At 34.4% G+C, this 12,025-nt stretch overlaps 1 long non-coding RNA gene across 1 annotated transcript; it reads right to left on the reverse strand.

Annotated features, from left to right (window-relative positions):
• Positions 1–7,592: 7,592 nt before the first annotated feature.
• Positions 7,593–8,922, reverse strand: LOC142236086 (uncharacterized). Its single transcript, XR_012721897.1, has 2 exons — positions 8,435–8,922; positions 7,593–8,346 (listed from the first exon to the last, which is right to left on the reverse strand). It is a non-coding gene; the product is annotated as an uncharacterized LOC142236086 (long non-coding RNA).
• Between the last annotated feature and the right edge of the window lie 3,103 nt (positions 8,923–12,025).

Below are 12,025 nucleotides of genomic sequence, written 5' to 3' on the forward strand. Positions count from 1 at the left end.
TAAGGGGCCAAATTCAATGTTTGCTTAGTATTGTATCAACTTCCGTTTGGAAAATGTCCGTCCGTTTCCGATTTAAAAATTCAAAATTCAAAAGTGTAACCGTCAAATGTTATTTGTCAAGTAAAACTCATTTTACCACCTGGCACTAAATTTATTTGTAAGTTGGATAAGAGCGGAAAAGAACCCACAATTCCGGCGAGCTCAAGCCGCAACAAAAAGCCAGTAGTGCCACCGCTCATTAATAAAACCTTGTCACTCACAAATTGGCGCTCAACAACGTGGGACTATTTTTATGTTTTAGTGTTTCATTTTTGAATAATTATTGCATAGAAATCCCACTTTAAGCATTATTTGATTTCTCTTGATATCCTGTAAGTCCCGGAAAGCAGTCAAAGTGCTATGCCTGTGTTGCTACAGTGATAGATAGTAGGGTCAAATAGTGGTGACCAAGTGACGATTCAGTGGTTGAAGTTCGTTGGGTAAGTCATCTCATATGATCCTTGAGATTTTTGAGATTTGCTACTCCAACTTAGCTTCAACAACTTTATTGTTACTTAGTCAACTTAGGTTTAGATTTGTTTTAGTATAAGTCTGTGTTCCTGTCTATCCGTATTTTTCAAATGGAAGTTGTATAAAATTAACATCTAAAATAGCCTAAAGGTTACAAGAATAAAAACAGAAAAAAAGAAAGAGAATGTTTTATACAATACAGGCAAATCAATTTATTAGATTTTCCTTTAAAATCATATATAATTGTAAATATTATACATATAATTCAATTTGATTTTCTTCTTAAACTAAGATAATTAGTTAAAATGAGGCGAATATAAATAATAAAAATTATATGAGGATTTGGCACTTTACACGATCTCCTTTTTTGACATCAACTACAGAAATGCTCAACCATATGTAAAATCTGAAAATAAAAACAAAAAAATAAAATTATTACACGTTAAAAATTTATAGCAAAAATTAAAAGAATTATAAAAAGATTAAAAGAATTAAAAAAAAGTTAAGAAAACAAAGAAACAAAAACGTTACTATTTTCAAATTTAGTTGAAACTCTAACAAATTAAATTTTTCTACAAAATTGTTAAAGCTACTATTTTTGTACTATTGTTAAACATTTTTGCGAATTTAAAATATTTTGATATTCAATTTATACAAAGTTATAAATTGAAACACAAGTATAAAATAAACGTTATTTTTCGAATTTTCAAATTATTCTGTATGATTTAAAATTGCATGTTAAAACCTAGAATCATAATTTAAAATTAAAAGAAAAATCTCTTTAATTCAACAAATTTTGAAATTAAAGAAAGTAACGTTTACTTTGTACAGACATATTGAACTGAATTCCTAAACTATTTTTTTTAACAATAACATATACAAAAAAAATATTACATCCAACATTACATCACATACGTTTACAAAACCAATTAAAAAAAATATTTATGAACGTTAGTCTTTTTTCTTTCAATTAAATTTTGAAAAATTTGTTAAAATATTCAATATTCAATTTTATTGAAATATTGAAATTTTTCTAATAGTAAAACTTTGAATAAATACATATAAAAAAAAGGAAAATTAAAAAAAAGGATAAAAGTAGAGAAATTTGAATTTAAAAAAAAAGTAACGTTCATATCTGTTAAAAAGAAATTAAAAACTGAATTTCAAAAAAAAAAAGAACACAAAAAAACAAAATAATCTAAAACAATTTTTCCTGCGAAATATATAAGAGAACTATCTACATTACAAAAATATTTATTACTATCTACACTTCAAAAAATTTATTAATATCTACACTACAAACATTTCTACTTCAAAATTATTTAAAAAGTCATTAACAATTCATTAAACATTCTTCCGATTCAATAATTCATTTCTAAATTTATTTAAAACGTTTTTGGGTATATTGCTATCAATGAGAGTAAGAAGGAAAATGAGACTAAGATCAAATAGATCAAGCCCAGTGGCAACAAATCCAAACATGACCACAAATACTCCTACTACGACTACTACTGCAGCTTCGACTTCAAACGCTAGAGTTACGAGTCAAGTGGATATTCTTGTAAATCCCCATAATTTTTCACATACAACACTTGTTGGTGACAATGAGGAAAATTTAAATTTAGGTCCACGGACAAGTTCTTCTCCTGAAGACCTTTCTATACCGTCACCTGAGTTTAGTAGCATAACTGCCATAGGTATACGAGATGAATTGCGTTCTCAAGGGGTTAATCAGACTGGAAACCAAACCAATAGAAATGACGGACAAAATAGGAACAATGTAGAGAACGATATACGTGTGAATAGTACAGGTTTAAGGTTGCAGGACTATGTAACAGCTGCTGTCGGTGCAGCACAAGCTAAGGCCATGCAAGAGGTGAACGAGAATCTTCGAAGAATTATTCCAGAATTGGTGAGAGAGACAATGAGATCTGAGAGAGCCATTTCTATCGAGAGGCCAGATTTGCATAACTTGCCACCTAGACCAATTGCAAACCAACCGCCAAATTTGAATTTACCACCACCACCTGTGCCAAGACAGGAATCAGGATCATCTATTCCACCACATCCACGTAGTCAGACTACAAATCATATTCCTCGGAGGAATGTAGGAAATGATTTAGGCAATAATATTCCATATAGCCATATGACAAATATAAATGTTCCACAATTTGAACCCAGATATGACATACCACCCCCTGGACATGATTTTTATCAACCCCCTCCACCTCCTCCTCAGAATTTTGCGACAGCTACGTCCTTAAACTATTTTTCAAGACCTCCTGAAAACTGGAATCTTGAAAAATGGGGAATCCGTTTTGATGGACAGGAGCGGTCAGTTAGTGTAGAAGATTTTATCTTCAGGGTTGAAACCATACGTGAAGACGCCAATTGCCCTTGGAATGTTTTGTTAAAAGGATTTCATCATCTTTTATCCGGGAGTGCATATGAATGGTTTTGGAGTTTTAGACGCCAAAATCCAACTTGTGATTGGGATTATTTAAAACAAAATCTCAAGAAAAAGTTTCAGCGGTTCGAAAGTGATTTCGAGATTCAGCGTAAGATTATGGAAAGACGCCAATCTTACAACGAATCTGCTGATACTTATCTCCAAGAGATTTTGAATTTAAATAACCAAATGCGAAGATCAATCCCTGAATATGAACTTGTTCGAATAGTAAAGGATAATTTGAAAGATGGCTTAGCACATCTCATATTTCCAATGCAAATTTCTAGTATAGACCGCTTATTGGAAGAATGTAGGCGAGCTGAGAGGAATCTCTCCAAACGTGCTTCGTACAGGCCGCCACAGCAATTGCGTAGGGTAAATGAACTCGAAAATACTCTTGATTGGAATTACGATGACTCTAACCAAATGACACAAACAGAATACCAATTGGAAGCTTTGAAAATGGATTCCAATGGCAAACAATTGGTATGCTGGAATTGTTGTCAACCCGGACATACATATATCGAATGCGAATCTGAAAAGAGACGCATTTTTTTGCTACAAGTGTGGTCTCGACAATGTCACCACGCCGAACTGCACTAGATGCAGGGGAAACCAACGGAAGAGCATGATGAGGACGGGGCCATCATGTTCCGATCCGAAACAGCCCCAGTAAGTAATCATGGTTGTAGTAATACACCATCATCAAACCCGATTTGTGACAAGAACAGAATTCAAAAATTGAGCCCAACTGTCCAGAGACCAATGAATTTCAATATAGCCCAAAATGTAGTCCAAAAGCAAAATTGTGAACGAAAACTAAAAGAAATTATTCCCTATGAAGTCCGTTTAGCCAACTATATGAGGAAACGTGAAGAAATATTTAAAGATTTTCCAGGAGCTTCTGCAAAAATAATAAAAACAAGAATTAGATTCCAAAACAGAAAATCTGAACGAAAGTCTTTATTTATTTCTACTTTATCTTCCGAGAAAGATATTCGTCCTTATTTAGATGTTAAAATTAACGATATTGTTTTAAAAGGTTTAATGGATAGCGGAGCTTCCGTTTCCTGTTTGGGCAAAAATTGTTTTGAAAATATTTCAATAATGAAATTGGAAATTTTTAATTTTCGTTCAACAATTAATGCTGCTGATGGATATGGATTGAATATAGTTGGAAAGATTAGAGCTAATGTTGAATGCAATGGTAGATCAGCATTGATGTGTTTTTATGTTGTACCAACATTATCACAGGAACTTATTCTTGGAATAGATTTCTGGAAAAAGTTTGGTATCAACATTTCATTCAATAATGTTTCCATAAATGAATTATCGGCAAATGTATTGGACCCACAAGTACATGTTTTGACCCACGAACAACAAATAGTTCTGGAAAACGTAAAATTGGAATTCCGGTGTTTTAGTAAGTTTGGATTAGGTAAAACAAATCTTGAACAACATTTTATAGATACTGGCGACGCAGAGCCAAGAAAAATGCGTTACTACCCTGTTTCGCCTGCAGTTCAAAAACTTACTTACGCCGAAATTGACCGAATGCTCGAATTGGACGTAATAGAACCTGCCACCGACGCTGCATGGAATAATAGGGTGACTTTGGTCATAAAGCCAGGCAAGAATAGACTTTGTCTTGATGCCCGTGAGCTCAACAAAGTGACCAAGAAAGATGCGTATCCACTACCAAATATAGATGGTCTTCTAAGTCGATTGGGGGATACGTACTACATATCCGCCATTGACTTAAAAGACGCATTTTGGCAGATTCCATTGGAAGAATCTAGCAGATCCAAAACGGCTTTCACAGTCCAAGGGAGACCTCATTACCAGTTCAAAGTAATGCCCTTCGGACTGTGTAACGCGGCCCAACGCATGTGTCGTTTGATGGATCGGGTCATTCCATCAGAACTGAAGGAAAAGGTGTTCGTATATCTAGATGACCTTTTAGTAGTATCATCAGATTTCGAATCCCATATAAATATACTGAGAATTGTGGGTCAAAGATTGAATTCAGCCGGCTTGACGATCAATATGCAAAAATCAAAATTTTGCTATAAGGAACTGAAGTATCTTGGTTATATTGTCGGCGATGGAAAGCTCAAAACTGATCCTTCAAAAGTCGAGGCAATAACCAAAATTACTCCTCCAAAGAACCTAAAAGATGTTCGAAAGTTTCTTGGAACAGTCGGATGGTATAGGCGGTTTATTTCCGACTATTCCACTTTAACAGCGCCTATTACTGATACTCTCAAGAAGAGTACTAAATTTTGTTTTACACCAGAAGCTACGTTGGCGTTTGAGAAGCTAAAGGAGAAACTCGTCTCCAGCCCGGTTTTAATCAGCCCGGACTTTCAAAAACCATTTTTCGTCCAATGCGACGCTTCAAATGTTGGAGTTGGAGCAGTTTTGTTTCAACGAGATGAGAATGGGGACGAACATCCAGTTGAATTCTTTTCGAAGAAACTCAATTCGGCTCAAAAGAATTATTCGACTACGGAGAGGGAGTGTTTAGCCGTCGTGCTAGCCATTGACAAGTTCCGTCAATATATTGAACTGATGGAATTCACAGTCATAACAGACCATTCAAGTCTGAAATGGCTGATGAAGCAGCAGGACTTGAATGGTAGGCTAGCACGATGGAGCTTGAAACTCCAAGGATACAAATTCTCCATAGAACATAGAAAGGGAACTAAAAATGTAGTACCCGATATGTTATCGCGTCTCGATATGGATGAATTGTATCTTGGTAATAATGCTTTAATTGATTTCAATTCTCCTGAATTTACTAATCCGGACTACTTGACATTAATAGATACTATTCAGCAGAATAGGAAAACATTGCCGGATTTAAAAGTAGACGATGGGTTAGTATACAAAAGAATTGAATTCAATCGTGGTGATGTAGAGGACGAGGAAGACTGTTGGAGAATTTGGATCCCTAAAAACTTGACTGATCCAATAATTCGAAAATCTCACGAGGAGAATACCTGTCATGGTGGTGTTGCCAAAACTATTTCAAACATTCGACAGTTCTTTTATTGGCCCACTTTGTCCACGGACGTTAGAAACTTCTTAAAGTATTGTCAGAGTTGCAAAGAGAACAAGCACCCAAAGCAAACTCTTAGACCTACGATGGGACAGGAAGTAAAGACCGAGCGACCTTTTCAGAAAATCTATGTTGATTTTCTCGGACCGTACCCTCGTACACGTAGTGGAAATACCCATATATTTATTGTTTTGGATCATAGAACCAAATTTGTTCTATTAAAGGCCATTCCTAAGGCCACTTCGAAATCAGTAATACGATTTCTCACACAAGAAGTATTCCATAAATTCGGAGTTCCCGAAACGTTACACTCAGATAATGGTAAACAATTTTTGAGTGAATCGTTTCAAGAACTCATGAATATTTATGGAATACACCATATGAAAACTGCCATACATTCTCCACAAGCAAATGCTAGTGAGAGAGTTAATCAATCTATAATAAGCAGCATAAGGAGTTTCCTAGGAAGCGATCAGAACCGATGGGATGAAAATTTGTCGAAAATTGAATGTTCACTACGTTCGACAGTTCACTCATCGACTGGTCTTACTCCTTATTATGCCTTATTTGGTTACAACATGATTACTCATGCACAAGCGTACCAGATCCTAAAAAAGATTGGTGCATTGGCAGACGGTAGTGTTCAAATTTTACCACAGACAGACAAAATGCAGATTATAAACCGTAGGATAACAGAGAAGCTACACGAGGCCTACAACAGAAACGTTAGAAGCTATGATAAAAGAGCTAGGAACACTCACTTTAAAGCTGGACAGGAGGTGTATCGCAAGAATTTCGTCCAGAGTAATTTTAGCAAAGGGATCAACGCGAAGTTATGTAAGCCATGGCTGAAGTGCCGTATAAGACGACCAATTGGCAAGAATATTTATGAGGTCGAAAACATGAAGGGCCAACTTATAGGATCAGTACATGGACAGCATCTTAAATATTAGCTTTTGATTTTGAAACTATACATTTAGTGCTAAGAACAAACAAGAAAAAAAAAATAACTAAGTAGAAAACCTACTATGTATTTGATAATAATTATTTTTATTATGAAATACAATGAAGATTTTTTTTTGTTAAAATAAAACATTACTGATTTTCTCATTATCACTCAAACTATATCTCATATCTCATTAAACTAAATTCAAATGTCTATTGGAAAATCACTTTTATCTAAAAGAAACAAATACAAGACTCTATAAAAGCCAACACAAAATCCATTTTACATCTACCAACTAGTTTTTGTCTCTCATTAACAATTACCCAGTACAATTATACATATTCCATCAACTAATTTTCCTATTTTCAATTATAACTCAACCCATTCTAATATATAGCATCCGATTAATTGTTCCCAAATTTTCTTTCTCATTTGCATTCGCAAGAGAAATTCGGCTTTGTGACGGCTGCTGTTAAAGAAAGTCAATAAGTAGTTTTCAAAACAAAAAGAAGTACTACATCTAATTATTGTTGGTAATGCCATGTAGGACTGACATCTGTTTCCGCTCAGTGTCATTTAAAAAAAAATGTATCCAATACATTTTGGTGGAATAATAAAATAAAATCTATATTTACATTCAGTTCATTCAAAAATGGCTTTTATTAATTCCATCAGAAACAGTCATTAAATAAATCAATAAATTGCCTTTCCTTTTTTTACATAAATAAAAAGAGCAGAAGTAATTGCTTGTTATTCAAACAAACAATCTCAGCTTTAATTTTTTTTGTATCAGCGTTGCTTCTATTTTAGATTTTTTTTAAGAACAAATTTCTTTGAGTGTATGATACCTACTATATTCGAGCTGAGTCTCTAGTTGCTAGAGCCCGTATGAATAAGTCTATTATAATTTATAATTATAATAAATTAATTAATAAATAAGTAGCATTATATCATGGTTTAACATACATTAAACATTTTTTTTGTAGATTTCCCAAAGAAAATTAAACCCGAATTTGGTTCAAGACAATACCCTTATTGTTATGAGGTACTTTCTTTAAAGGCAAATGAAATTATGTTGCAACATGATTAGAAATATTATTAATCCGTTTTGTGTTCCCAAAGATAAAATAGGAAATCTTCAATTCTGAGAACAAATGAACTATCAAATGTATATTGCCAAGTCAAAAGAAGACACTCTGTAACTATTGTGAATGATTCTATATATTTTTGGAAATTGATAGTAATTAGATAAACAATTATTGACTCGGAACAACATTTGGCATGAACACAGTACCACCACATTGTACACAAAAGTAAACATTAGCAAAGACTTCCGTTCTTCATCTAGATGGAATGGAATATATAACAATATTCCCTTTCCTATTTTCGAAGATATGTTATCCAAGAAAAGAAAAATGGATGTAGGCATTAGCAAAATTTCTTTTATTTGAATACATAACATACGTACATGTTGCTTAATTTATTATAGTCCATGGGAATAAGTTGACCAGAATCCACAACTTCCAGGTTCCGGCACCTGTGGAATGTTGATGTTTGACGTCCTATGCCAACAGATTTCATCCACCCTTTTGGATATGATTCTTGTTTTGACTTGCCAATGCACTCTTTGTGGATGAGTGTGTTCATTAATTAGACTCCTTGTGGCCAAGCCTCTATCTGTATCTTCCTCAGAGCGAATGACCACTATTCGTTTTATTTTTATTTTCAGTAATTGCCAGACGATGCGGACGTATTTATATTGAAAGGCAGTTGAATTTTATGTGATGTGATATGGCCACTACTAATTTGGATTGAATTATATTTGGCCAACATACAGAAATTAAATAGATTTTGGCTAAATTTGTAATTCAATGTGGTCTTTGTGGTGGCTTGGCTTACAAATGTTCTTAATTCTGACAGGTCAGTTGTTTTTACAGGGTTGTTTAACGTATCAAGTTTTCCATATGTTTTCTGAATCACCTGTATGTGAACAGATGGAATTTATGGTATGCATGCGAGCATGGATTATTATTAATTGGAGTAGAAAAGGAGAATGTAGAACCGACTATGTATGATATCCCACCATACTAAGTCCCTACGTATCTATATCCATGCTATCCACCAGATCAACAACAATCTTAGAACTTTTTTTGGATGGCCATTTAGGGATACATGTCGCCACCTATCGGGAGTTTCTGGGACCTAGAATGTATACCACTTTCGGGACTCCAGAGTTGTTGTGAGGTGTAATATATTCCATCATAAAGTAGTTTGTGTGACCTGTCTCAAAGACACAACTACAGGGACAAATTCCCAAAATAGATGGCAGTATTTATGGTTAGGACTGGAAATGTGGGGTGATCATTCATAGTTATACCGTTGTGAAGAATTGAACATTTTAGTGTGAAATACGAAGTGAAAGTCTGAGAGTAATTTGGTGAAGTTTTTTTTGTATGCTCCACTACCAAGAGTTACTTAGTAAGGAATAATAGGAAAAGTGACAAGGAACCAAGTTTGAGTTTACTCCTTTTTTTTTGGTAGATTTTGGAATCTCATATCCATCTTGTGGTCGTTTTGCTATTGCATACATTATTCGATAGGTGTTAAGATTTATACCTCGGGTAAGCAAAATATTGTGCTATTATATGATTTTTGTTGAGTAGGTTGTAATTCAAGTTGGAATTAATCCATTTCGTAGGATATCGTGGCCACAAACCTATTCACTGCACAAAGTGAAGGATATCGGCTCCATCTACCACATGTCCCGAGGAACTCATTACACTATTGGTGAGAAAGAACAGTGAGTACACGAACCACATTTCTTCAACCAAATTATTGCAATTTGCTATAAAGGGGTATATGACTCATAGTATCGACAAATAGATGGCAGTAAATGGTTATTAACAAGGGTTTTAGCCTAAAATCGTTGTATTTTGATCACGAAAGTCTAACAAAAGAATTACGAAACTCAAGACGTAAAATCCATAAAACCACGTGATATTTCTAAAACCCCGAAAACGTGACAATATTATGTAATATCAGGAAAGGAAAGTCACTCTAAAAATTCAAACGCTACAATTGCTAAAGAATATGAAAATTATTTAAAGAAACAAACATAAATTCATATTTTTTTTTTGAAATTCAGAAACACAACACATAATTTTTTTTGCAAAAACAACAATCATATAAGAACATACATTTATTCAAAGAAATGAAAAATCTACAAGAAATCTTAAAGGGAACTAAAAATAAGTCTTCTAAAAACTGTTTAAAAATAAAAATAATAACAATAAGTGGTCAAGTAGACAAAAACTAAAGAAAATTAATATATTTTCATTTATATAAGATTGAAATAAAATTACTAGTGAACAAAAATTTACTGGCCAATTATTATTAATATTTTCATTTGCGTTTAATTTATTGTTATATTATTATGTTTTGTTTTTGTTAATTATTTGTCTCTTATTTTTACATATATATATGTTATAAGTCATTATTTTTATATTACAAAAATAATATAAATTATGTGAATTTAATTGAAAGTCAAAAACATTATGTTTTGAATTCTTAGTAAACTAAAGGTTGAGTATGTAGTTGGTTGACAAAGGAGATTCGTGCATGCTAAGGGAGGTGTTTAATCATATTCATCTTGGGCCTTAAACATCTCATTTGGATGAACACTTTTTGTTCATGTAGCGGGTGGGCTGCCCATGGAATCATTTCCATCTGATTCCAATAAGGGGCCAAATTCAATGTTTGCTTAGTATTGTATCAACTTCCGTTTGGAAAATGTCCGTCCGTTTCCGATTTAAAAATTCAAAATTCAAAAGTGTAACCGTCAAATGTTATTTGTCAAGTAAAACTCATTTTACCACCTGGCACTAAATTTATTTGTAAGTTGGATAAGAGCGGAAAAGAACCCACAATTCCGGCGAGCTCAAGCCGCAACAAAAAGCCAGTAGTGCCACCGCTCATTAATAAAACCTTGTCACTCACAAATAACAATTTAACTATTGCGGGTGTTATTAATGGCGACAAGCGTACTTTGACGTTGGATACTGGTGCATCAAAGTCTATCATTAGATCTGATTTAGTAAAAGGAAAAGTTACACCACTGATTGGAGTCAAGCTACGCACGGCTACAGGGGAACCCGCAACCGTATATGGAAAGGTCGCCGTAAAATTAACTATTGCTAACAAATCCGTTACTTATGATTTCATTGTGGCCGATATAGTAGACGAAGTTATAATTGGAGCGGATTTCATGATTGCTTTTGGCCTCAATCTGGATATGAAGCGTCGTGTAATGACATGGTGCGATGCCGAAATAACGGTAAACGTGGGATACGACGAGAATACACCTGTCAGACGTTTGACAACGAGCCAGTCAGAGTCTATACCACCGAATGCCGAAGCAATTATATGGGTTTCTATGAATGGAGATTGTGAAGTCGGCCAATTGTGGGTTGTTGAACCAGCAGAAAACAAAAGCAACAACATCTTGATAGCAAATGCCCTGGTAACAACGAACGAAGAGAGACTAATACCAGTTCGTGTCTTGAACTTGTCTGACAATCATGAGCAAATTGTAAAATTTTCTGACATTGGCAAATGTACACCAGCCGAGGCAATAGTCAATTTGGAAGGCAACTCATCAAAGACACATGGAGCAGTGAGAAAACATCTAGAAGGGTATTTCGAGGCTTGGACACGTCATCTATCGCCGTCAGAGAGAAATAAAGCCAAGCAATTGTTGTGGAAAAACGCCTCTGCTTTTGCTTCTGAAAAGGGAAATCAAGGAAGAACATCTGTAGTGAAACATGAAATTAAAACCGCAGAAGAAAGGCCCATAAAACAGGCACCACGAAGTGTTCCCCTGGCAAAAAGAGACGAAGTTCAAAAGCTCATAAAGGAAATGGCGGAGAGCGGAGTGATCGAGCCATCATCAAGTCCTTGGTGTTCCCCAGTTGTGCTGGTCAAAAAGAAAGATGGAAGTACCCGATTCTGCGTGGACTACAGAAAACTGAATGATGTCACCAAAAAGGACAGTTATCCGCTT

Source organism: Haematobia irritans, chromosome 4 (genome assembly GCF_050003625.1).
Source record: "Haematobia irritans isolate KBUSLIRL chromosome 4, ASM5000362v1, whole genome shotgun sequence".
Classification (NCBI taxonomy): domain Eukaryota; kingdom Metazoa; phylum Arthropoda; class Insecta; order Diptera; family Muscidae; genus Haematobia; species Haematobia irritans.